The following is a 25,300-nucleotide window of genomic DNA, read 5'->3' as shown; positions in this document are numbered from 1 at the left end:
GTTAAATAAAAAATGGATGAAAGAGAAAATGCTGGAAGATCTGGAGAAGCATATTTGAGGCAGGGCCTCCAGAAATGGCTCCCAGATGACAGAACGGTCCTGCCAAGGAACCACATAAAATCAAGAAGCTACAATTAGAAAGTACCCTGGAACTGTTAGCTGTAGAAACTTCGAGCCTAAACAGCAGTCTGGGTATCACAACGGCCCACGGCTGCTGCTGTCGCCTTCAGTCACACTGCTAGACTGGCATCAGCAGCACACTGCATGTTCAGACCTCACAAGGCAACCCCCATGAAGCTAGTAACTAGACATGGTGATGCTACCCCAGGAAGCCCAGCCTCTCCGCACCGATTGCCTGCAGGTAAGAGGCAACAACAGTGCCTCTCTACATACACACCTGTCTCCCAAATGTCCCACAGGAGCATCTGACTGGACAAACTTAAATGACATTTGGAATCTTAACTCTAAGGGAATTGGAAGATAAGGGTTTTGGCATTCCAGGCTGTGTGGTACAGACCAACGTCCCCAAAGGAGGGGGAAGGGGATACTGAGCACTAATCCACTATAAACCCCAGCCAGCTAGCTGTGTTCCTTGACGAAGAGGGCGGTGGGCAGTGAAAGCCACAGGGAAAGGCATTTCCTGGCTTGAAAACAGAAGTGGAACCAGAAAAGAAGGGAGAAAAACCTAGCCCAACGGAGCATTGAGGCGGGTTTGACGTGGAGCGTTGGGTCTTTCTGAAATCCCTATCAAATGCTGCCCTCTAGTGTTTGTGAAATAAACTACGTTTAAGAAACGCTGAAACAGAACTTCAAACAATGCATCTAGCCAGCGTGAACAGCTATGGCGATCCGAACTTTATGGAACCTGGGGAAAATTCACTGAACTGGACGCTAAGACTACTTACAAATGATTAGGCCAATTGACATGCAGATCAAGTTTTGCCAAGATACTACTCAGACCTCTGGATATGGGTTATTGTTCCCTCCGTAACAGAGTGAGGGTAAGTATTCTTTGTGGTTCATGTAATGATCAGGAAAGCAGATGATCAATTAAATTATAAATCATTTACACTGGGACTTCCCTGGCAGTTTAGTGGTTAGGACTCCAGGCTTCTAATGCAGAGACGTGGGTTCGATCACTGGTCAGGGAACTAAGATCCCACACCAGCATGGCCAAAAAAAAAATAATAAAGAAAACTAATATAAATCTCACACATTCACAAAAAAGAAAGCAAAAAACTAAATCATTTACATAAATTATGGATCCAAGAGACGACTTCCAATAAAGCATTAATTTATTGCCATTATTGTTAATTTGATTTTCTTGGTTATCTATCTTTGCAAGGTCTGCCCCAAACATACCACCACCACAGTTGGTTAGGAGAAAAATGACATCACTGATGTTCAGAATTTCGTATGCCAAGGAGAAATAAGTGTATCAGCAAAACAAAGTTCTTATATGAAACTCTTGCTCAGTACAACCAAAAAGTGAAAGCTACTATGTTTAAAATTATTAAAGCCACAGCTATCAACCCAAAACACCTGCCAGAATCATGGATTAAATAATAAAATCCAAGGATTAGAGGCTGTCCCTTGGTCATATCAAGGATATTTGTGCCTCGGTGCCCTTACCTTCTCCCTGCTTGGAACAGGCTTTTCCCCAGTAGTGCATCCCTATATAGAAGTATGGCTCTTTAAAAAAAAGTGGGCTCTTAGTTACCCAGTTGGGATGGAAGCCATTCCCCTGCACTGGGAGTGCAGAGTCTTAACCACTGGACCACCAGGGAGGTCTCTTTTGTCTTCCTTCCAAGCTGCTAAAGTGGTAAGGTGCAGGGTCCATGTTCACCAGAAAGTAACCTGTAGTCATTTCCTTTCTTTCCCTCTTCTTTCCTATGGTCATTTCGAGGTACACCAAAACTATGGCTTGGGATCTTTGGATGGGTTTATTGGTGGGAGCAAGCCTCCTCTTTATAGTCAACTTCATGTGAGTTGTCTGCATTGGGATTAGGGATCAAAAGCAAATTCATTAACCAAGTGTTACTCTGTTTTCCTTTGCTAACCTTGCTTGAGTATATGACTTTCTTGGTTATTCTTTAGCTGTTGTTATTCAGTCGCTAAGTGGTGTCTGACTCTGCAACTGCATGGACTGCAGCACACCAGGCTTCCCTGTCCTTCATTATCTCCCTGAGTTTGCTCAAACTCATGTCCATTAAGTTGGACATCCAACCATCTCATACTCGTTGTCCCCTTTTCCTCCTGCCCTCAAATATTCCCAGCATCAGGGTCATTTCCAATAAGTTGGCTCTTTGCATCAGGTGGCCAAAGTATTTGAGCTTCAGTTTCAGCATCGGTTCTTCCAATTAATTTTCAGGACCGATTTCCTTTAGGGTTGACTGGTTTGATATCCTTAATGTCCAAGGGACTCTCAAGAGTTTTCTCCAAAACCACAGTTCAAAAGCATCATTTCTTCAGTGTTCAGCCTTTTCTATGGTCCAGCTCTCAAATCTGTACATGACTACTGGATAAACCATAGCTTTGACTAGATAGACCTTTGTCAGCAAAGTGATGTCTCTGCTTTTTAATATGCTGTCTAGGTTTGTCATAGCTTTCCTTCCAAGGATCAAGCTTCTTTTAATTTCATGGCTACAGTCATCCACAGTGATTTTGGAGCCCATGAAAATAAAATTTGTCACTGTTTCCACGTTTCCCCCATCTATTTGCTATGAAGTGATGGAACTGGATGCCATTAAGTTTTTTTAATGCTGTTTTTAAGCCAGCTTTTTCACTCTTCTCTTTCACCCTCATCAAGAAGCTCTTTAGATACTCTTTGCTTTCTGCCATTAGAGTGGTATCATCTGCTAAATCGTGTGTGTCTGGCCAAAATAATTTCTAATAGCATTTTGATTTCACTCTGATTTCTAACCAAATATAGGATAGAGAAAACAAGGAGATTAATGAGAAAAGGCCATCATGGTTGGAACTGTAGCACTCTTTTCTAAGAACTGTCTCCACCCCAAGACCACCATCTCTGAGAACCGCTAAATATTTGGGAACTCTTTCACAAACAGTATGAAACCATCCAAGTTTGAGGCTAGAGCAGTACCAAAACACTACAAGCTGGAGATGCTCAGCAGAAACCACTTCGTGTATTGCTTCATGCAATCAAATCATCAGTTTTCAGGTGCCAGAGCTGTCCCCATTCTCACTTGTCTCTTGGGTCCTCTGGGATGAAGAGAAAGGCATTTGCAAATAAGTCACTGCAGAGATCAGAGTGTTCCCCTAGGCATAGCCCAGGGGACATGCATCATCGCTCTTCCCACTCCACTATTTTTGCTCTCCCACTGGGCAGGAGATGGACTCATCTTCAGGTTGCAGGGATGAAAGGCTGTAGAAAACAACAAGATCAAGGCTGTGTGGGGTCAGAGCTGTGTGTAATCAGTCATTAGGGGGCCCTGCTCTGCTGATCTGCTTCAAAGCTTTGGAATTTGACTTACGGGATCTCATCCTGCTGGGTTCACAGAAGAAAATTCCCAGAGGCTAGAGGTGAGGTCTAGCCACAGAAGTGAGCTCATAGATGGAGACACACTTAGAAAAAGAGAATGTGTAGGCCTGTTGTTATGATAATCAAAACAATAATAAGTCAACCACAAGGATCCTCCCAAGATGGCCAAATCCCTCATGCTGGGTAGTTAAGTCATAGGACAGTCGAACAGTGTGGCTTTGAGAGCAAAAGAAATGTGGGGTAGAGAAACAATTTCAGTGTTCACAAACAGCAGACAGATTAAACAAATGATGGTAATTCCTCCTACAGAATAACATGCAGCCATTAAAAAATAACGTAGGACACTCGCTGTTCACCTGAAACTGTCACAAGGTTGTTAATCGGCTATACCCCAATACAAAATAAAATGTTTAAAAAAAAACAAAGTAGGAAAACACATATTACTCATGGGTATGTAATGGGTACTGCCCTCAAGAGGGCAACTTGGGGCCACAGATGGAAAACGCAAATGCATAAACCTCTATCTAATCCAGCATATTCCACTTGGATGAGTTCATCCTCTAGACATATTCAGAGGTGCAAAATGATATATGTACATACGTGCCTGTTCAAGATTACTTATGGAAGCACTTTTTGTAATGGCAAATGTTTAGGAACCAAAGTTAGGGAACATATTTTAAAAGTTATGGTACAGCCATATAGTGAAATACAGTATGGTCTTTTAATTTTTACATTTGGCTGCGCTGGGTATTTGTTGCCAGGTGAGGGCTTTCTCTAGTTTTGGCAAGCAGGAGCTACTCTTTGTTGCAGTCTCCATGCTGCTCATGGCACATTGCAGTGGCTTCTCTTGTGGAGCACAAGCTTTACAGCGTGGGCTCAGTAGTTGTGCAGACAGGCTTAGTTGCCCTACAGCATGTGGGTTCTTCCTGGACCAGGGATCAGATCTGTGCCCCCTGCAACAGCAGGTGGATTCTTAACCACTGGACCACCAGGGAAGTCTTCAAAAAAAAAGTTCTCTATGTCTGGATATATTGCTAAATGCAAAACAATAACAACAACAAAAAATCAAGCTGCAGAACAACATGTGTATTACACCACCTTCAAGGCTAATGTAAGGGAGAGAGGAAGAGCATTTGCTAGAAGGAAGGATTTGTTGTCCACGTCTGATGCCTTTGGCCTCTTGGCCAGCTGGGGACTGAGCTTTCCTGAACTGGGCAGCCTCAGTGGAGGAAGCTGCACATCAGTGTCCTCTAGTGAAGCAGATTACATATTAAGTGGGAATAGGAGTCATCAGTTACTTGCTGAAAATGAAAATTTAAGGGATCTTCCCTTAGAGATTGTGACTCAGTAGATATGGAGTTGAACCTGGAATTAGTAGAGATTTTTGTTTTTTAAATAGACTTTCTATTTTAGAACAGTTTTAGGTTCATTGCCGGAGAAGGCAATGGCACCCCACTCCAGTACTCTTGCCTGGAAAATCCCATGGATGGAGGACCCTGGTAGGCTGCAGTCCATGAGGTCGCTAAGAGTCGGACACGACTGAGCGACTTCACTTTGACTTTTCACTTTCATGCATTGGAGAAGGAAATGGCAACCCACTCCAGTATTCATGCCTAGAGAATCCCAGGGACGGGGGAGCCTGGTGGGCTGCCGTCTATGGGGTCGCACAGAGTTGTACACGACTGAAGCGACTTAGCAGCAGCAGCAGGCTCATTGCAAATTCGAGAGGCAGGTAGGGGAATTTACTTCCTGCTCTGGGCTTCCCTGGTAACTCAGTGGTAAAGAATCTTCCTGCAATGCAGAAGTAGCATCTGGGATGAACTAAAGGCTTCAGAGTTGAATCCATGAGGATCTATGAGAGGGCAATCCAGACACATCATCTGGTCTCAAGTTCAAGCTCAAAAGAGCCCTAAAATGTGGCTACTGTTCACTGAAAAACTTGCTCATGGAAGCAAGCCCTTCCACAACTGTTCATATTTTCGTTCTTTTGAGCTTGAGGTTATCTATATCATTTTATAGTAAGTGTAATGGAAATGCAACAGAGGTAATTGCTGGTCATCCAGAGTTATTCACAGATGGAAAGTTGGATCTATGAGCACAAAACAATTGGTTGCCCAGTTTATGGCTAAAGGATGTTTCGCCTACTTCTATTTAGATGGTGGGGCTTCCCTGGTGACTCAGTGGTAGAGTCTGCCTGCAACGCAGGAGACCATCTGCTATGCAGGAAAATGATGATTTGATCCCTGGATTGGAAAGATCCCCTGCAGAAGGAAATAGCAACTCAATCCAGTATTCTTGCCTGGAAAATCCCATGGAGAGGAGCCTGGCGGCCTACAGTCCACAGGGTCACAAGAGTCGAACACAACTTAATGACTAAACAATAATTTAGATGGTGACAGTTTTTTTCTCAGTGAACCTATGAGATAAATACTCCCTTAAATGATCATTTATACACTTCTATGTATTATATATACTGTAGTTCATGTATATAACACGAGTATTGTAGCTTCATTATTGTCAATTATCTTTTCTTGAAGTCTTTTTCATCATTAGTTGTCTTTTGCCATTTGTTTTTGACTTAAAAAAAGCCTTTTGTTATCTTTAGATACAAACAATTTCTTTCACTATCCTTAGATGTGATTCACATAAAACAGAAGTGTAAATACATACGTAACATATATACATTTTTCTTATACCACTATTCATCATTCTTTTCATCAGCTCTATAATATTTTTCAATTTATTTATTTATGTTTGGCCATGCCTTGTGGCTTTCAAGATCTTAGTTCCTTGACCAGGGATCAAACCTTTGCCCTCAGCAGTAAGGAAAGTGTACAGTCCTAACCACTGGACTGCCAGGAAATTTCTTGTAATATTTTTCAAAACCATCAATATTCCTGGACTCAACCACAATTAAAAAGTTAGTGCTCAGTTGTGTCCGACTCTTTTTGACCCCATGGACTATAGCCCGCCAGGCTCCTCTGTTCATGGAATTCTTCAGGCAAGAATACTGGAGTGGGTAGCCATTCCCTTCTCCAGGGGATCTTCCTGACCCATGAATCAAACCTGTGTCTCCTGAATTGCAGGCAGATTATTCACCATCTGAACTTGCTAAATTTATATTTTATTCAGGAAAATATAATATTAAATACTAAATGAGAACATAGGCATTGCATTTTCAAAAATTCTATTATAAGACACTATGCCTGATAAGTAGCACTCACGATGTAAAGTACTATTCTAAATGCTTTATAACTAATTTAATCTTCAAACAAGACTATAAGGTAAGTGCTAGTCTCACAATGCCATGCTGACTCTCAATATTGTTGTAAAAGTTAGACTTCTGACCCTAAATGAAATCCATCGTGAATTCAAATCTCCCCATACTATCTAATTTCAAGAGTAAATGATCTGAAAATAGGAACACTCAGTGGCCACCCCAGCGCTCTCAGAATTTTCCCTACATATTAGAGGGCTCCAAGACAGCGCCTGCAACTACACAGTGTCTTTTTTTGGGGGGAAGGGGAGGACATGGAGCTTTATAGTATTGTGTTGTTTCTGCTATACAATGAAGTAAATCAGCTGTATCTGTATATATATCCCCTCCTTCTTGGACCTCTCTCCCACCTCTCCCCACTGCCCATCCCACTCCTCTAGGTCATCAAAGAGCACCAAGCTGAGCCCCCTGTGCTATACATCAGGTTCCCACTAGCTATCTGTTCTACACATGGTAGTGTAGTTATGTCAACCCTACTCTTCCAGTTTCGGAGAAGGCAATGGCACCCCACTCCAGTACTCTTGCCTGGAAAATCCCATAGATGGAGGAGCCTACAAGGCTGCAGTCCATGGGGTTGCTGAGGGTCAGACACGACTGAGCGACTTCACTTTCACTTTTCACTTTCATGCATTGGAGAAGGAAATGGCAACCCCCTCCAGTGTTCTCGCCTGGAGAATCCCAGGGACGGGGGAGCCTGGTGGGCTGCCGTCTATGGGGTCACACAGGGTCGGACACGACTGAAGCGACTTAGCAATTAGCACTCTTTCAGTTTGTCCCACTGTCCCCTTCCTGCCTCCCCTGATGGTGTACACAACTCTCTTCTCTACATCTTGGTCTCTATTCCTGCCCTTGAAATGGGCTTCTCTGTACCATTTTTCTAGAGTCCATATTTATGTGTTAATATGCAATGTCTGTTTCTCTTTCTGACTTACTTCACTCTGTATGACAGATTCTAGGTCCACCCACATCTCCACAATGACCCAATTTCATTCCTTTTTATGGCTGAGTAATATTCCATCAGAGTGTCTTGATAGCTGCTGCTGGAACTGGGAGTCCTTGCTATCACTCCACCCTTCTTGACACACTGCCCAGTCTTTGCCCTCAATATCTAGGAAATGGCTTCCCGTGGCATTGCTGTTGCATCTACCTGTCTCTGAGTATTGCCTGCTATCTCCATTGCCTCTGAATACTGTATATTTCACCTGCACCCCACCCTTAATTGGGCTATTGGGTTTGACTTCCTAGAGACTATTGTCTACTTGATCTATTCCAGAGTTCACTAGGCCCTTTAAAGCTGACAATAACCCCACAGCTGGGACAGTTTCTCCTGACCCATTATTGACATCATGTCCATTTATAGGGCTTCAGTGCTTAGCATATGTAGTCTAGAAATCTACCTAAGCTATGACTCTTTTGTGTCAAAGGTGGAGGTTCCTTTGGTTTGGGAAATTAATAAAAGCTCTGAGAAAGTAGGTTTCAGTATCTTGACTGAAAGCACAAAGCTCTTGTGTTATACAAGGAAGGAGCTGGAATGTAACAGAAGCCCCACAGGAAGTTCAATATCCTTGGCCCCACCCCCTCTACTTCAGAGATGTCCCCTATCCTGCTTCACACCTGGTCTGCTCTTTCAGTGTTTTGTGTTTTTTGTTTTTGTTTTTTTTCATTTTTTTGGCACAGCATGTAGGATCTTAGTTCTCTGATCAGGGATCAGACCCATGCCCCTTGCATTAGAAGCCTGGATTCTTCATCACTGGACCCCCAGGGAAGTCCCTGCTCTTTCGGTTTATATGAAGAACCATCTATTTAGAGCTTCTGGGAATTTTGTTCCCCCAGATAATGGTATTTTACTTCAGGCTGGGCAACTCAACATATCTATTCAACCATCCTAAACTTATTTTCCCTCAAATTTACTTTTCCTCCTAAGTCTGGTACTCTCATTGTGAGGAAGAAGGGTCAGTGCTGAGTTTTAGGGAATTCCGCTTCATATCCAAGACCCTGTATTGGTTCATCAGATGTTTATACTGAGTACTCCTAAAAAACAAAACAAAACAAAAATATATAAAAAAAATACACTGAGTACTCCTGAATTCCATGGTATTTATAACCTGCTTGTTTTATCTCAAAAGCACCGAGCTGACCTCTTTGAACTGAAGGTTGTTTGGGTTTTTTGTTTGTTTGTTTCAGACATAGTACCCTCATAGAAATCCCAATAAGGGTTTAAAATGTTTATAAGCAGGGATTCTATTGACCCAAATATATACTAATTTGAAAGCCTTCAGTTTCATAATTTCTAGTTCTTAACCTTTTTTCTTTTTAATTGTGTTCTAATTTAGATAGCATATAATTCACTTACTATTCTTGTGCAGTTCAATGATTTTTGGTATACTGGCAGAGTTGCCTATCACCACAAGCACAGAGGTGCTTTTTTTGGCCTCATGGCATATAGGATCCTAGTTTCCCAACCAGAGATCGAACCAGTGCCCCCTGCATTACAAGCACGGAGTCTTAACCACTGGACTACCAGACAAGTCCCCAGTCTTCAGTTTTAAGTCTACTTTAATTCATTCTTTTATTCAACACTTTTGGGGGACTGCGCAAGAGCCAGGCACACTCTAGGTACAACAGAGAACAAAATAAAGACTGCTGCCTTCCTGGAGTTTATATGGCAATAAATACTAAACATAATGAGTAAATTATATAGTTTTTCAACGGAGTTAATGTCTACAGAATAAAGAAAAATAAAAAGCCATAAAAAAGATGGGAATGTGGGGATGGAAATTGCCAGTTTAGAAGGTGTTCAGGATGGGTATCATTGAAGAGATGACATTTGAGAAAAGACTCAGAGAAGGGAAGCATGCTCTAGAAGTAGACATATTGCCTGGTGGGTGCAACATGAGTAAAATGAGAAGAGTTGGCGTACAACAGGAAATGAGATCAGAAAATGAAATGGGGGAGGAGAAGAGGTGAATCTACCTATTAAAAGTAGCCTATTAACTTTGGTTCAAAAAATAAGAGACTTTTACTACTTTGAAAAGGGACTTATTCCTCTGGAAACCATATACCCATTTGAACGCAGAGTTCCAAAGAACAGCAAGGAGAGATATAAAAGCCTTCAGTGATCAATGCAAAGAAATAGAGGAAAATAACAGAATGGAAAAGACTAGAGATCTCTTTAAGAAAATCAAAGATATCAAGGGAAGATTTCATGCAAAGATGGGCTCAATAAAAGACAGAAATGGTATAGACCTAACAGAAGCAGAAGATATTAAGAGGGGGCAAGAAAACACAGAGGAACTATACAAAAAAGATCTTCAGGACCCAGATAACCACGATGGTGTGATCACTCACCTAGAGCCAGACATCCTGGAATGTGAAGTCAAGTGGGCCTTAGGAAGCATCACTACAAACAAAGCTAGTGGAGGTGATGGAATTCCAGTTGAGCTATTCCAAATCCTGAAAGATGATGCTGTGAAAGTGCTGCCGTCATTATGCCAGCAAATTTGGAAAACTCAGCAGTGGCCACAGGACTGGAAAAGGTCAGTTTTCATTCCAATCCCAAAGAAGGGCAATGCCAAAGAATGTTCAAACTACCGCACAATTGTACTCATCTCACACACTAGCAAAGTAATGCTCAAAATTCTCCAAGCAAGGCTTCAACAGTATGTGAACCATGAACTTCCAGATGTTCAAGCTGGATTTAGAAAAGGCAGAGGAACCAGAGATCAAATTGCCAACATATGTTGGATTATAGAAAAAGCAAGAGAATTCCAGAGAAACATCTACTTCTGCTTTATTGACTATGCCAAAACCTTTGACTGTGTAGATTACAACAAACTGTGGAAAATTCTTCAAGAGATGGGAATACCAGACCACCGGACCTGCCTCCTGAGAAATCTGTATGCAGGTCAAGAAGCAACAGTAGAACTGGACATGGAACAACAAACTGGTTCCAAATTGGGAAAGGAGTACGTCAAGGCTGTATATTGTCACCCTGCTTATTTAACATACATTCAGAGTACATCATGTAAAATGCTAGCCTAGATGAAGTGCAAGCTGGAATCAAGAATTCCCAGAGAAATATCAATAACCTCAGATACGCAGATAACACCACCCTAATGGCAAAAAGTGAAGAGACTCTAAAGAGCCTCTTGATGAAAGTGAAAGAGGAGAGTGAAAAAGCTGGCTTAAAACTCAACATTCAAAAAACTAAGATCATGGCATCCAGTCCCATCACTTCATGGCAAATAGATGGGGAAACAGTGGCTGACTTTATTTTTGGGGGCTCCAAAAATCACTGCAGATGGTGACTGCAGCCATGAAATTAAAAGATACTTGCTCTTTGGAAGAAAAGCTATGACCAACCTAGTGAGTGAGTGAAGTCGCTCAGTCGTGTCTGACTCTGTGACCCCATGGACTGTAGCCCACCAGGCTCCTCCATCCATGGGATTCTTCAGGCAAGAACATTGGAGTAGGTTGCCATTTTCTTTTCCAGGGGATCTTCCCAACCCAGGGATTGAACCTGGGTCTCCCAAGTTGTAGGCAGACGCTTTACCGTCTAAGCCACCAGGGAAGTCCAACCTAGACAGTATATTAAAAAGCAGAGAGACATTACTTTGCCAACAGAAGTCCATCTAGTCAAAGCCACGGTTTTTCCAGTAGTCATGTATGGATGTGAGAGTTGGACTATAAAGAAAGCTGAGCACTGAAGAATTGATGCTTTTGAACTGTGATGTTGGAGAAGACTCTTGAGAGTCCCATGGATTGCAAGGAGATCCAACCGATCAATCCTAAAGGAAATCAGTCCTGAATATTCATTGGAAGGACTGATGCTGAAGCTGAAACTGCAATACTTTGGCCATCTGATATGAAGAACTGACTCACTGGAAAAGACCCTGATGCTGGGAAAGATTGAAGGCAGGAGGAGAAGGGGACAACAGAGGATGAGACAATTGGATGGCATCACCAACTTGATAGACATGAGTTTGAGCAAGCTCCAGGAGTTGGTGATGGACAGGGAAGCCTGGCGTAATGCAGTCCATGGGGTCACAAAGAGTCAGACACAACTGAGCAACTGAACTTATTCTTCTGCATATTGCCAATAAAGCTGTACATTTCACTACTTATAAAAACTTGGAATATATTCTTGTCCACCTTATTGATGTATAATTTAAACTGTACAATTCAATGAATTTTGATAAATGATGACACCTGTGACCTCACTACTATACTCAAGTTCCAGAACATTTCCATCATCCTGTAAGCACCCACCCTCTTTTTTTTGGCCACACTGTACAGCATGTGGGATTTTAGTTCTCCAACCAGGAATTGAACCCATGCCCCCTGCATTGGAAACTTGGGAGTCTTAACCATTGGAACACCAGGGAAGTCTATTTCCCATTCCTTTGCAGTCCATGCCTCCCTCCACTGCTAGTCCCAAGCAACTATCAGCCTGCTTTTTGTCACCATAGAGTTGGTTTGCATTTTCTAGGATTTTTAAATAAACATAATCATGGAGTACATACTCTTTTATGTCTGGCTTCTTTCAATCAGGATGATGCTTTTGAAGTTCATTCATACTAATGTATATATTAATATAAGTACTTCTTTTTTACTGATGTGCATTCCATTGTATAAACATACCATATTTAGTTTATTGTCTCACCTATTGATGGAAATTTAGGTTTTGTGGGCTTAAAGCTTTAATATATGTATACTGCTTGTATTAACTGTGTTTTAACAAGTACTATAAAGATCCCACAATCCAGAAATTTTAAGTACTTAAAGCCTGTGGACAGAGGAAATCTTAAAAGTTTAATCCAAATTTATATACATATCTTTGCTCCAAAGAATTATAAAGTACAAAGTACAAAATGAAGTTGCTCAGTCATGTCCAACTCTGCAATCCCATGGACTCTAGCCTACTAGGCTCCTCTGTCCATGGAATTTCCCAAGCAAAACTACTGGAGTGGGCTGCCATTTCCTTCTCAAAGGGTGATAAAGACATTAAAGCATGAATGTATATTAGTGGGATAAAATTCTATGGAGAGAGTAGAACAGAAAAGAATGATGAGAAACGTCCCAATGATAAGAAGTTTATCACATATTACACTAAGGTTATTACAACTTATTATTCACATTTAAAGAAGTGAGGTGACTTTTATCTTTTAAGTCAATATTTACAAATACCAGAAATTGAATACTTCAAAATTCTTTAAATTTATAAAATTTTAGATATCAATTTTAAAATATGAATGTCAAAATTAAAAAACAGAAGTAAAAAATCTGGAGTACCCCTTCTTTCGGTCCTGTTTGTAAAGGCTGCTCTTTAATTGGTTTGGGATGAGCAGAAACATCATCGTTTTTAAAGTTCCCCAGGTGGGGACTTCCTTGGTGGCCCAGTGGCTAAGCCTGCTGCTGCTGCTAAGTTGCTTCAGTCATGTCCAACTCTGTGAGACCCCACAGACAGCAGCCCACCAGGCTCCCCCATCCCTGGGATTCTCCAGGCAAGAAATTGGGATTCTCCAATGCATGAAAGTGAAGAGTGAAAGTGAAGTCGCTCAGTCATGTCCAACTCTTAGCGACCCCATGGACTGCAGCCTACCAGGCTCCTGCGTCCATGGGATTTTCCAGGCAAGAGTACTGGAGTGGGGTGCCATTGCCTTCTCTGAGTGGCTAAGCCAGTGCACTCCTAACGCAGGGGGCCTGGGTTCAATTCCTAGTCAAGGAACTAGATCCCACATACAACTAAAGATACAGCACCCCGAAAGCTACAACTAAGATCTGGTGTGACCAAAAAACTAATTAAGTAAATAATAAATATTAAAAAAAAAAAGTTTCCTAGGTGATTCTAAAGTACACCCAACATTTCTCTGAAAACAGCATTCTCTCTCAGTAGACAAGGAATATAAAAAATGAAAGCTACAGAGTTTACTGTTGAACTGAGAGTATTAGTCATCTGATAAGTAACTATCTGCAAGGTTTATAAAAATATCCCATCAGCAGTCCTCATAGAACTTAAGCACAAATACATTAACTGATAACCATGGCCAGTACCTATGACGCCTTCCAATGGAGAAGTGCTATTATTTGCAAGGCACTGAGCCAACTGTTTTAAGTAAATGGTATTATCTCCACCATAGATAGTTCCAGGCCTAGAATACTAACCCACAAGTGTGGTGACAAAAAAGAAAAAAACAGGGGAATAGTTATTTATTAACAACAATTGCCCCTGGGCTCATCTGCCTTTTTTCACAGTAGTATTTCTTTTAGCTTACTGTCCCAAATCTCAAGTCTGCTAAAAACTAATTTTGTTTTCTACTTCTCTATTACTCTTCTATTCTCTTTTTGTGCCTTCGCTATTATTTCTCTCACTCTTGTCTCTTGTTACGATTTATAGTATAGTGATAAAAAATGGGACTAGGATTTGGGCTCAAAGCCAAATTCCACAATTAATTAAACACGTGACAGTAATTTAAACTGGAGGTCGCTGGTGCCCTGTGTAGTGCACTGAATATAGCACTAATGTTTAGCACTAATATACACAGCTTGTGTATAATGCTTATGAAGCACTTGTACATTCCTTAGCCGTGGAAGGCGTGTGCATGCACGCTAAGCCACTTCAGCTGTGCCTGATTCTTTGAGACCCTATGAACTGTAGTCCGCCAGGTTCCTCTGTCCATAGAATTCTCCAGGGAAGAATACTAGGGTGTGTTGCTGTTTCTTCCTCGAGGGGATCTTCCTGACCCAGAGATTGAACCCAAATCTCTTGTGCCTCCTGCATTGGCAGGTGGACCCTTTACCACTAGCACCACCTTAATCCTTCTCTTGACACAACAGCTTAGTATTTCTTTTGGTGTTGGTGTGGGTATTGCTAATGGTAGCAACTCCCCCTGCAAAATGATTTAGAATGCAGAGTTCCAAAGAATAGCAAGAAGAGATAAGAAAGCCTTCTTCAGCGATCAATGCAAAGAAATAGAGGAAAATAACAGAATGGGAAAGACTAGAGATCTCTTCAAGAAAATCAGAGATACCAAAGGAACATTTCATGCAAAGATTGGCTCGATAAACGACAGAAATGGTATGGACCTAACAGAAGCACAAGATATTAAGAAGAGATGGCAAGAATACACAGAAGAACTGTACAAAAAAGATCTTCACGACCCAGATAATCACGATAGTGTGATCACTGACCTAGAGCCAGACATCCTGGAATGTGAAGTCAAGTGGGCCTTAGAAAGCATCACTACCAACAAAGCTAGTGGAGGTGATGGAATTCCAGTTGAGCTATTTCAAATCCTGAAAGATGATGCTGTGAAAGTGCTGCACTCAATATGCCAGCAAATTTAGAAAACTCAGCAGTGGCCACAGGACTGGAAAAGGTCAGTTTTCATTCCAATCCCAAAGAAAGGCAATGCCAAAGAATGCTCAAACTACCGCACAATTGCACTCATCTCACACACTAGTAAAGTAATGCTCAAAATTCTCCAAGCCAGGCTTCAGCAATATGTGAACCGTGAACTTCCTGATGTTCAAGCTGGTTTTAGAAAAGGCAGAGGAACCAGAGATCAAATTGCCAACATCCGCTGGATCATGGAAAAAGCAAGAGAGTTCCAGAAAAACATCTATTTCTGCTTTATTGACTATGCCAAAGCCTTTGACTGTGCGGATCACAATAAACTGTGGAAAATTCTGAAAGAGATGGGAATACCAGACCACCTGATCTGCCTCTTGAGAAATTTGTATGCAGGTCAGGAAGCAACAGTTAGAACTGGACATGGAACAAAAGACTGGTTCCAAATAGGAAAAGGAGTTCGTCAAGGCCGTATATTGTCACCCTGCTTATTTAACTTATATGCAGAGTACATCATGAGAAATGCTGGACTGGAAGAAACACAAGCTGGAATCAAGATTGCCGGGAGAAATATCAATAACCTCAGATACGCAGATGACACCACCCTTATGGCAGAAAGTGAAGAGGAACTAAAAAGCCTCTTGATGAAAGTGAAAGTGGAGAGTGAAAAAGTTGGCTTAAAGCTCAACATTCAGAAAATGAAGATCATGGCATCCGGTCCCATCACTTCATGGGAAATAGATGGGGAAACAGTGGAAACAGTGTCAGACTTTATTTTTCTGGGCTCCAAAATCACTGCAGATGGTGACTGCAGCCATGAAATTAAAAGACGCTTACTCCTTGGAAGGAAAGTTATGACCAACCTAGATAGCATACTGAAAAGCAGAGACATTACTTTGCCAACAAAGGTTCGTCTAGTCAAGGCTATGGTTATTCCTGTGGTCATGTATGGATGTGAGAGTTGGACTGTGAAGAAGGCTGAGCACTGAAGAATTGATGGCTTTGAACTGTGGTGTTGGAGAAGACTCTTGAGAGTCCCTTGGACTGCAAGGAGATCCAACCAGTCCATTCTGAAGGAGATCAGCCCTGGGATTTCTTTGGAAGGAATGATGCTAAAGCTGAAACTCCAGTACTTTGGCCACCTTGTGCGAAGAGCTGACTCATTGGAAAAGACTCTGATGCTGGGAGGGATTGGGGGCAAGAGGAGAAGGGGACGACAGAGGATGAGATGGCTGGATGGCATCACCGACTCACTGGACGTGAGTTTGAGTGAACTCCTGGAGTTGGTGATGGACAGGGAGGCCTGGCGTGCTGCGATTCATAGGGTCGCAAAGAGTCGGACACAACTGAGCGACTGATCTGATCTGATCTGATCTAGGGAGTTAAAGTCACTCAGTCATATCCCACTCTTTGCGACCCCAAAGGACTATACAGTCCATGGAATTCTCCAGGCCAGAATACTAGAGTGGGTAGCCATTCCCTTCTCCAGGGGATCTTCCCAACCCAGGGACTGAACCCAGGACTCCCGCATGGCAGGAGGATTCTTTACCGACTGAGCCACCAGGGAAGCCCAGAACTACTTTGACTCTCTCTTAAGCCTTGCCAGCAATTACTCTTCTCTTTATTCCAAGATCTTTTGTTAGTCCAGTTGTAAGCAAATTGGGTAGGTAGTCTCAGGAGAAAGAGAACTAGGCAGGACTTAATTAACATAAGACAAGCAATTTTTTGGCCGAAGCCATTTTGGAATCTAAGCCTGGTCACAATGCTTGCCCTTCATCAGGTCTCAGTAATAATAATCCTAAGGGAACAAAAGAATAAACCGTTATCAGGCCAGAGAGATAACAATAGCAAAGACAGTAAATCAGTTGTAAAGTGAAATTCTTAGTCACTCAGTCCGACTCTTTGTGACCCCATAGACTAGCCTGCCAGACTCCTCTGTCCATGGGGATTCTTCAGGCAAGACTATTGGAGTGGTTTACCATTTCCTTCTCCAAGGGACCTTCCTGACACAGAGATCAAACCCAGGTCTCCTGCATTGCAGGGAGACTACTTACAGTCTGAGCCACCCAGGGAAGTCAGTTGTAAAGACTCCCAGTTCTCTTTCAAAGACAAAGATTAGCCTGAGGCACTTTCTTTAACTGTTTTACATAATTTAAGCCCTCCTCAAGGTCTCAACCACTAGATCAACTGGAACCAAAGGAATGATGATATTGACCTTTTCTAACCCTCACAAGTTCAAAGTTTGGACTCTATCAACCTCTGCCCCTATTCTATGCTGAATTTACTTGTTCAAATCACTTCATGAATATTCATGTATCCTTAGCTTAAAACTTCCCCAATTTTGCTGTTCAGGGAGACACTGCTTTGAGAAAGGTTCCCTGTGTTCTCTACACCTGCTGCAAGTAATAAATCCCTCCTTCTCCTGATCTTTGGCTTGGATGTGTCTTTTGGCTCGACACCCCTCAAGAGGCAAACCCAGTTTTCAGGTAACACAGGATTTAAGCTTCTCAACAGCAGCATAATTGACATTTGGGACCAGATAATTTTTTTGGTTTGGTAACTATCCTACAAAATGTACGTTTAGCAGGATTCTTGTCCTCCGTCCACTGAATACCAGTAGTACTGCCCCTAGTCATGACAATCAAAATATCTACAAAGGCCAAATGGTCTAAAGGATAAATCTGTCAAAAATCACTTATTTAGTCATGACTGGCTACAGATCTACCTGGTATTGGCTCTACTCCTGGTAGATAATCCCAATCTCCATTCATGTATTAAGAAGCGTCTTAAACCTAAAAATAGAATATGTCTTCTACGAGCCTGCTGATGCTTCATTAAATTGCTTTTTTTTTAACTTACTCATTTATTTGTTTTTTGGCTGTGGTGAGTCTTCGTTGCTGCATGTGGGCTTTCTGTAGTTGCAGCAAGTGGGGGCTATTCTCTAGTTGCAATGCGTGATGGCTTCCCTTGTTGCAGAGCACAGGCTCTAGGCACATGGGCTTCAGCAGTTGCAGCAAGTGGGCTCAGTAGCTGTGAAACAGGAGGGAAGGGGGCAGGGCACAACCTTTGAAAGAATGACATAGCCTAGAGGATACAACATAAACTGATTAGAATCAAATGAGTTCAAGATGGCAGACAAGTCAACTTTGATGACTAGACCTTGATCCTCAATCAGCAAGCTAAATGACACACCCAGAGGCACCCTGACAGTTCCAAGGTCAGCTGTCAAAAGACCAAAAAGTGCGCAGCGGCCCAATTCCTGGAAATCTTCACCCCGTCCCAAAAATAGTTGGAACAATCCTCCCACTCACTAGCTTATGAAATTACCCAGGCCATAAAAGCTAACCACACATTTCAAGGCCACTGCACTCATCCTCTGCAATGACCCACACTCTGTGGAGTGTGTTTCTCTGAATAAATCCACTTCTTACCTATCACTATGTCTCTCACTGAATTTTTTCTGTGATGAGACAGCAAGAACCGTAACTTCATTACGTCCTGAAACCAAGTCTGTGATCTCAGTTGGAAGACTATGGGTTTTGCCTGGGTTCGACTCCCAAGCAGGGTTTTGGCCGGGTTTTTGAGTTTGAGTCCATATGCTGAACTCAAGCATGCAGATCCCAGACTGGTTGGAACCAGAAGATTGATGTTGCTGACTCCCACTTACCTCACCAATAAACAGTCAGAAGAATGGCCACATGCTGATCATTAGTATAAAAACTCCTCTCTACCTCCTCTAGGTTGGGACATAGTTTGAAGGGCATTTGCCTACTGTGGCCCCCTTTGCCTGGCAAAACAACATAGCTATTCATGGCTGCATGTATGTGTGCTCAGTCATGTCTAACTTTTTGTGATCCACTGGACTACAGCCTGCCAGGCTCCTCTGTACATGGGATTTTTCAAACAAGAATACTGGAGTGGGTTGCCATGCCCTCCTCCAGGGGATCTTCTTAACCCAGGGACTGAAACTGCATCTCCTGTGGCTCCTGCACTGGCAGGTGGATTCTTTACCACTAGGGCCACCTGGGAACCCCATAGCTATTCATACTTCACCCAAAACTCCACCTCCAAGGTGCAATTTGGTACCAGTGTACAGGGGCTGAATTTTGGTTACACTAGCTCACCATCAACCTATCAAAAGGAAGTCATACACCCGAAGCCTTCATCTCAAATTTAGCTTATAAAAACTTCTCAGGCTTCCCTGATGGTCTAATGGTTAAGACTCCACCTGCCAATGAGGGGACATGGGTTCGACCCCAGGTCTGGGAAGCAACATGCCATGGAGCAACTAAGCCTGTGTACTGCAACTACTGAGCCAGAGCTCTAGAGCCCTCAAGCCACAACTACTGAGCCCACACACCACAACTACTGAAGCACACACAACTACAGCCTGTGCTCCACAACAAGAGAGGCCACTACAATAAGAAGCCACACAACGAAGAGTAGCCACCGCTCACCACAACTAGCGAGAGCCTGAGCAGCAACAGACACCCAGTGCAGTGAAAAATTTTAATAAATAAACAAATTTAAGAAAAACTTCTCCACCAAAACAATGGAGGAAGGGGATTTTGAGCATGAGCGACAAGTTCTCTTTGCTTTGCCCTGCAATAAACCCTTCTCTACTCCAAACTCCACCATTTTGGTTTGTTTGGCCTCACTGTCCATAAGACACACAAACTTTGTTCAGTAACAAAATGATGGCCTAAAACTTTCCACACTTAAAAAAAAACTATAAACCTAAAGTTCCAAAAAACTCAATGAATCCTACACTAAAGAAACATAAAGGAAATGACACCAAATAACATCAGAATCAAATTGCTCAAAACAAGTGATTTTTTAAAAAATCTTAATCATTTCTCGGCCTTTTGGCTCAGATCAAGTGTATTTAGTCTTAAATCAGCCAGAAAAAGACATGTTAAAGAAAGAACATATAAAGGATAACATCAGATTTCTCACAGGAGACAATACAAAAGAGAACACTGTGGAATGACATCTTTAAAGTCCTAAAAGAAAAAAATGTCAAATAATTTCAAAGAGAGCAAAAATACCTTTCAAAAATAAAGGCAAAGCTTCCAGTTCAGGATAAGATAAAGAAGATATCTTCATATTCCTCCCATTAAATATGGCTAAACATACTGAAATTATAGAGATAAACTTAACAAAACTGAAAGGTGAAGAGAAACCAGACCAAGAAATTATCTTGGGACTCAAGAAATGACATGACATAGGGTTCCTGAGTTTTCTTTTTGCCTCATATATTCTACATTGGGTGTCTGAGAAGCCAGCCATCTGAAAATGTCAGTGGGTACTAAGAGAAGCTTGCTCTTCTGAGCCAAAGGATAAAGAAAGGGGCAGCCTTGCAAGACAAAACTTGCAGGCAATAACCACCCTACTTCAACCAAACTCCACAGAAAATAAGTGTGCCACCCCTGCCACCCATATCAGTCAAGGCCAAACAGGAAGCTCAGACTTCCCCTCACCAGGCTGAAACACACACATCTCATTCTCGCAGCCAAGCCACTGTCACTGAAGGTCCGGTAGGGAACCGGACAGCCACCCCAGTCCACTAGAATGAGGTACCTCTCCCATTCCCCAGCCCCAGTTAGTCAACAGAAGCCTAGTGGGCAACCTAGACTTCCACCCTACCTGGCAGTAAGGAGGTAGCATCTCCCTTTCCTTAGCCAGTATGGTGTCAGAGAACACCTGCTAAAAAGAGATTTGGATAAGAGCCACAGTCTCAAGAAAATGATGAAAATATCCAGGATTAAAAAAAAATAAGCATCATACCAATACCAGGAAAATTCCCACTTAAATGAGAAAAGAAAACCAGAAGAAATTCCCTGGTGGTCCAATGCTTAGGACTCCACATTTTCACTGCGAAGGGCTCTGGTCTGATTCCTGCTCAGGAAACTAAGATCCCAAAAGCCCCATGGTGTGGCCAGGAAAAAAAAAAAAACTAAAAGACAGAAACACCAATATTTGGAACAATATTTGGAATATCTGACAAGGAATTTAGAGCAGCCATCACAAAAATGCTTCAGTGAGCAATTATGAACATGTTTTAAGTAAGTGGAAAAGTACAACTTAGCAAAGAAACAGAAGATTTAAAGAACCAAGGAGAAATTCTAGAACTGAAAAATATAACTACCAAAATTAAAAACTCACTAGATGGGCTCAAAACCAGAATGGACCCAGTAGATGGGGGAAAGTCAGAAAACTTGAATAAAGAACAATATAAGTTATCCAATCTGAACAGGAATGAAAACAGAGCATCAAAAAATGAAAAATGCCTCCAGAACCTGTGGGAATATAACAAAAGATCTAATGATCACATCATGGGAGTCTCAGAAGGAAAAGAGAAAGAATGTGAGACTGGAAAGTATTAGAAGAAATAATGACTGAAAATATTTCAATTTTGGCAAAATAACCTCAAAGGTTGTTTTATGAGAACACTATAAAGAACTCTACTCACGTAAATTTGTCAACTTAGATCAAATTCCTCAAAAAGTTATTACCACAGCTCCTCTAGTATGAAATAATTTGAACAGTTCTGTAACTATCAAAAAATTGAATTCATAAGTTTAAAACTTTCCCCCAAATCTCCAGACCAGATGGTTTCCCTGGAAAAGCTATATCAGATATTTAGAGAAGAATTAAAACCAAGTTTAAACAATCTCTCTCAGAAAATGGAAGAGGAGGAAACATTGCCCCAGACCAGAAAATAGGTACTAATTCAAAGCATCACTGTTTATAATACAGAAAACTGAAAACAATCTATAACTCCTTTAAAAGAATAGTGGGGAAATAAGTTGTTGCCCACTTACTAAATGGAATGCTATAAAACAGCAAAAAATACTATAGCTTTATGCTTGGTCTTCATAATCCTGTGAAGACAACAGACAAGGCCAATTAACCAAAGAAAGGCATGGAAGAAAATGGAGTATGAAAACAACAGATATAGAATCCAAAGACATGCAAAACTATTAAATACATTTTTCTATGGGATACAATTTTAGTCAAATTATAAAGAAAAGCAAGCAATTAACAAACACAAAATTCAAGATAGTGATGGGGGAGCTGGGAAGACTGGGATCACACAAAGTGTCTTAAGATAAATGTGGCGTTCTCGTTCTTTTTTTTTTACATCCAGGCATCTTCTACTGGTTACTGATATGCTAGGTACCAACATTAGCAAACAAAACAAAATAAAAGAATCTATTATCTCTTAGTTCTCTTCCTATAGAAGATCCTCTGTAGATCCACAATAACGGACAAATACATTTTTACTGGTAACATAATTTAGAATAAAGGATCACTCTCAATCAAGAGGCAAGAGAACTTATGAGAAATCTCTCCCAAATACAGAAATATTAGTCAGCAATCACTGTATCAACAAGCTGGAATCTAGACTGCGGGGAGAAATAGCAATAATTATGCAGATGACACCACCCTTATGGCAGAAAGCTAAGAGGAACGAAAGAGTCTCTTGATCAAAGTGAAAGAGAGTGAAAAAGCTGGCTTAAAACTCAACAGTCAGAAAACTAAGATAATGGCATCTGGTCCCATCACTTCATGGCAAACAGATGGGGAAACAATGGAAACAGGGAGAGACTTTATTTTCTTGGGCTAAAAAAATTACTGCAGATGGTAATTGCAGCCACAAAATTAAGACGCTTGCTCCTTGGAATAAAAGCTATGGCAAATCTAGAGAGCATATTAAAAAGCAGAGATATTACTTTGCCAACAAAGCTGTATATAATCAAAGCTACGGTTTTTCCAGTAGACACGTTTGGATGTGAGAGGTAGACTATAAAGAAGGCTAAGCGCCAAAGAATTGGTGCTTTTGAACTGTGGTGTTGGAGAAGACTCTTGAGAGTCCCTTGGACTGCAAGGAGATCCAACCAGTCAATCTTAAAAGGAAATCAATCCTAAATGTTCATTAAAAGGACTGATGTTGAAACTGAAGCTCCAGTACTTTGGCCACCTAATGGGAAGAGCTGACTCGTTAGAAAAGATTCTGATACTGTGAAAGATAGAAGGCAGGAGGAGAAGGGGACAGCAGTAGATGAGATGGTTGGATGGCATCACCGACTCAATGGAAATGAGATGGGAGATGGCAATGGACAGAGAAGCCTGGAATGCTGCAGTCCATGGGATCGCAAAGAGAACAACACGACTGAGCAACTGAACAACAAAGCTTCACCTACTGTTGGGCTTCCCTGGTGGCCCAGACAGTAAAGCATCTGCCTGACTGCAACAAAGGAGACCCAGGTTCCATCCCTGGGTTAGAAAGATCCCCTGGAGAAGAAAATGGCAACCCACTCCAGTACTCTTGCCTGGAAAATCCCTTGGACGGAGGGGCCTGGTAAGCTACACCCCTTGGGATAGCAAAGAGTAGGGCATAACTGGGCAATTTCACTTTTAAGCCTGAGATTATGCCATTGTACAGGGGAGGAGGAAACAAGTTCTAAAAGAATTTAACCTTGTTTGAAAGAAGCCCACAGGCCATACAGCAGACTCCAAGCACTGTGAGGAGAGTCTCATTACTACTACTTTATGACCTTTATGACCGCCAAGACCAGTGCTCAGATCTGATGAGAAAGAGAACCACGCTGAGTTCTATTTCTTAAGATTTGGATTGAGTAGTATTCTTTACACCATTGAGGTATGTTTTACAAAAGATCTCTTACATGTCATATTTTTAAAGTGGGAGAAAAAATAAACTACACGCAAATCTTGATAATAAATAAAAGTATGAGAGCCTTGGACCCACTCCCACAATCTGCTGAATTCAAACTCACTCCAAGATGAGCCGTCAAAAATGGAACCAGTGCAAAATATAGTCAAGGATACGTGTAGAAAAAGAAAGAAGAGCAAACAGCTGCCTATACACATGCTGCAGACAAGTGTGACCAGGAGGCAAAGGAAATCAATCAGGAAATATTTCAGACTTAAGTATTCAAATTTAGCGAAGCTGATGAACCAAGTACACAAAGAGATGCAGATACAAAAGGAATAAAACTAATGGGGAAGAAAATTCAAAAGTTTGAAATTATTTCCTCAGGGAACAGGAAATGGGTAGGAGAAAAGTTGAGTAGCAAAGCCTGCAGTCCATGGGGTCGCTAGGAGTCGGACACGACTGAGCAACTTCACTTTCACTTTTCACTCTCATGCATTGGAGAAGGAAATGGCAACCCACTCCAGTGTTCTTGCCTGGAGAATCCCAGGGACGGGGGAGCCTGGTGGGCTTCCGACTATGGGGTCGCACAGAGTCGGACACGACTGAAGCGACTTAGCAGCAGCAGCAAGATATAAAATCAAGTAACAAGAGCTTTTTCCCAACCACGTCTACACACCTGATCCCTACAGGCTAACGCAGACCTCTCGTACCCTTGGGTCCTAGGATTTGGACCAGTCAACGACTCCCCTAAATCTCTACCCTAAAAAAGGTATTCTCCCCAAACACGACCCATTTCTGGCCCCCTTGACTCCATCTCCCTAGATGGGCTGGCGACTCCTCCATTGGAACCAAGGATACTCCACAGTCTCTGACCAGGGGTTCCAGGTCCCAGTCTGTTCCGAGTGTGCAGGTCTCGAACAGGCCACCCGCCCCACCCTTCGCTTAAGGCTCCGAGTCTCCCTGTTGCCGCTCTTCTTCACATCCCACACCTCGGCCGTCCTTGTTCCCTGAACACCCTGCTGCTGCTGCTAAGTCGCTTCAGTCGTGTCCGACTCTGTGCGACCCCATAGTCGGAAGCCCACCAGGCTCCCCCGTCCCTGGGATTCTCCAGGCAAGAACACTGGAGTGGGTTGCCATTTCCTTCTCCAATGCATGAAAATGAAAAGTGAAAGTGAAGTCGCTCAGTCATGTCCCACTCTTCGAGACCCCATGGACTGCAGACTACCAGGCTCCTCCGCCCATGGGATTTTCCAGGCAAGAGTACTGGAGTGGGTTGCCAGAACGAAACGCCGGGGACTGTGAAGTTCTAGTTAACTCAAGGGAGGCTTGTTTACCATCGCCATGAAAATCCCTGGGGCGGGCTACGGAGGGGCGTGGTCAGAAGCGCTGTGGGCGGGAGTCAAACAACTCCCGCCGCCCTTGGCACACGCGGTACCTTCACGAGCCCTTCGGCTCTCGGTGTGCCCTGCCCCCTGTCGGTCATGTGCCCGA

General features: G+C 42.3%; 1 long non-coding RNA gene across 1 annotated transcript; it reads right to left on the bottom strand.

The window, feature by feature from the left end:
* Positions 1–968: 968 nt before the first annotated feature.
* Positions 969–25,291, bottom strand: LOC129658629 (uncharacterized). Its single transcript, XR_008717466.1, has 3 exons — positions 25,144–25,291; positions 17,989–18,159; positions 969–3,385 (listed from the first exon to the last, which is right to left on the bottom strand). It is a non-coding gene; the product is annotated as an uncharacterized LOC129658629 (long non-coding RNA).
* Between the last annotated feature and the right edge of the window lie 9 nt (positions 25,292–25,300).

Source organism: Bubalus kerabau, chromosome 1 (assembly GCF_029407905.1).
Source record: "Bubalus kerabau isolate K-KA32 ecotype Philippines breed swamp buffalo chromosome 1, PCC_UOA_SB_1v2, whole genome shotgun sequence".
In the NCBI taxonomy this organism is placed as follows: Eukaryota; Metazoa; Chordata; class Mammalia; order Artiodactyla; family Bovidae; genus Bubalus; species Bubalus kerabau.
This window is presented reverse-complemented; position numbering and strand designations above follow the sequence as displayed.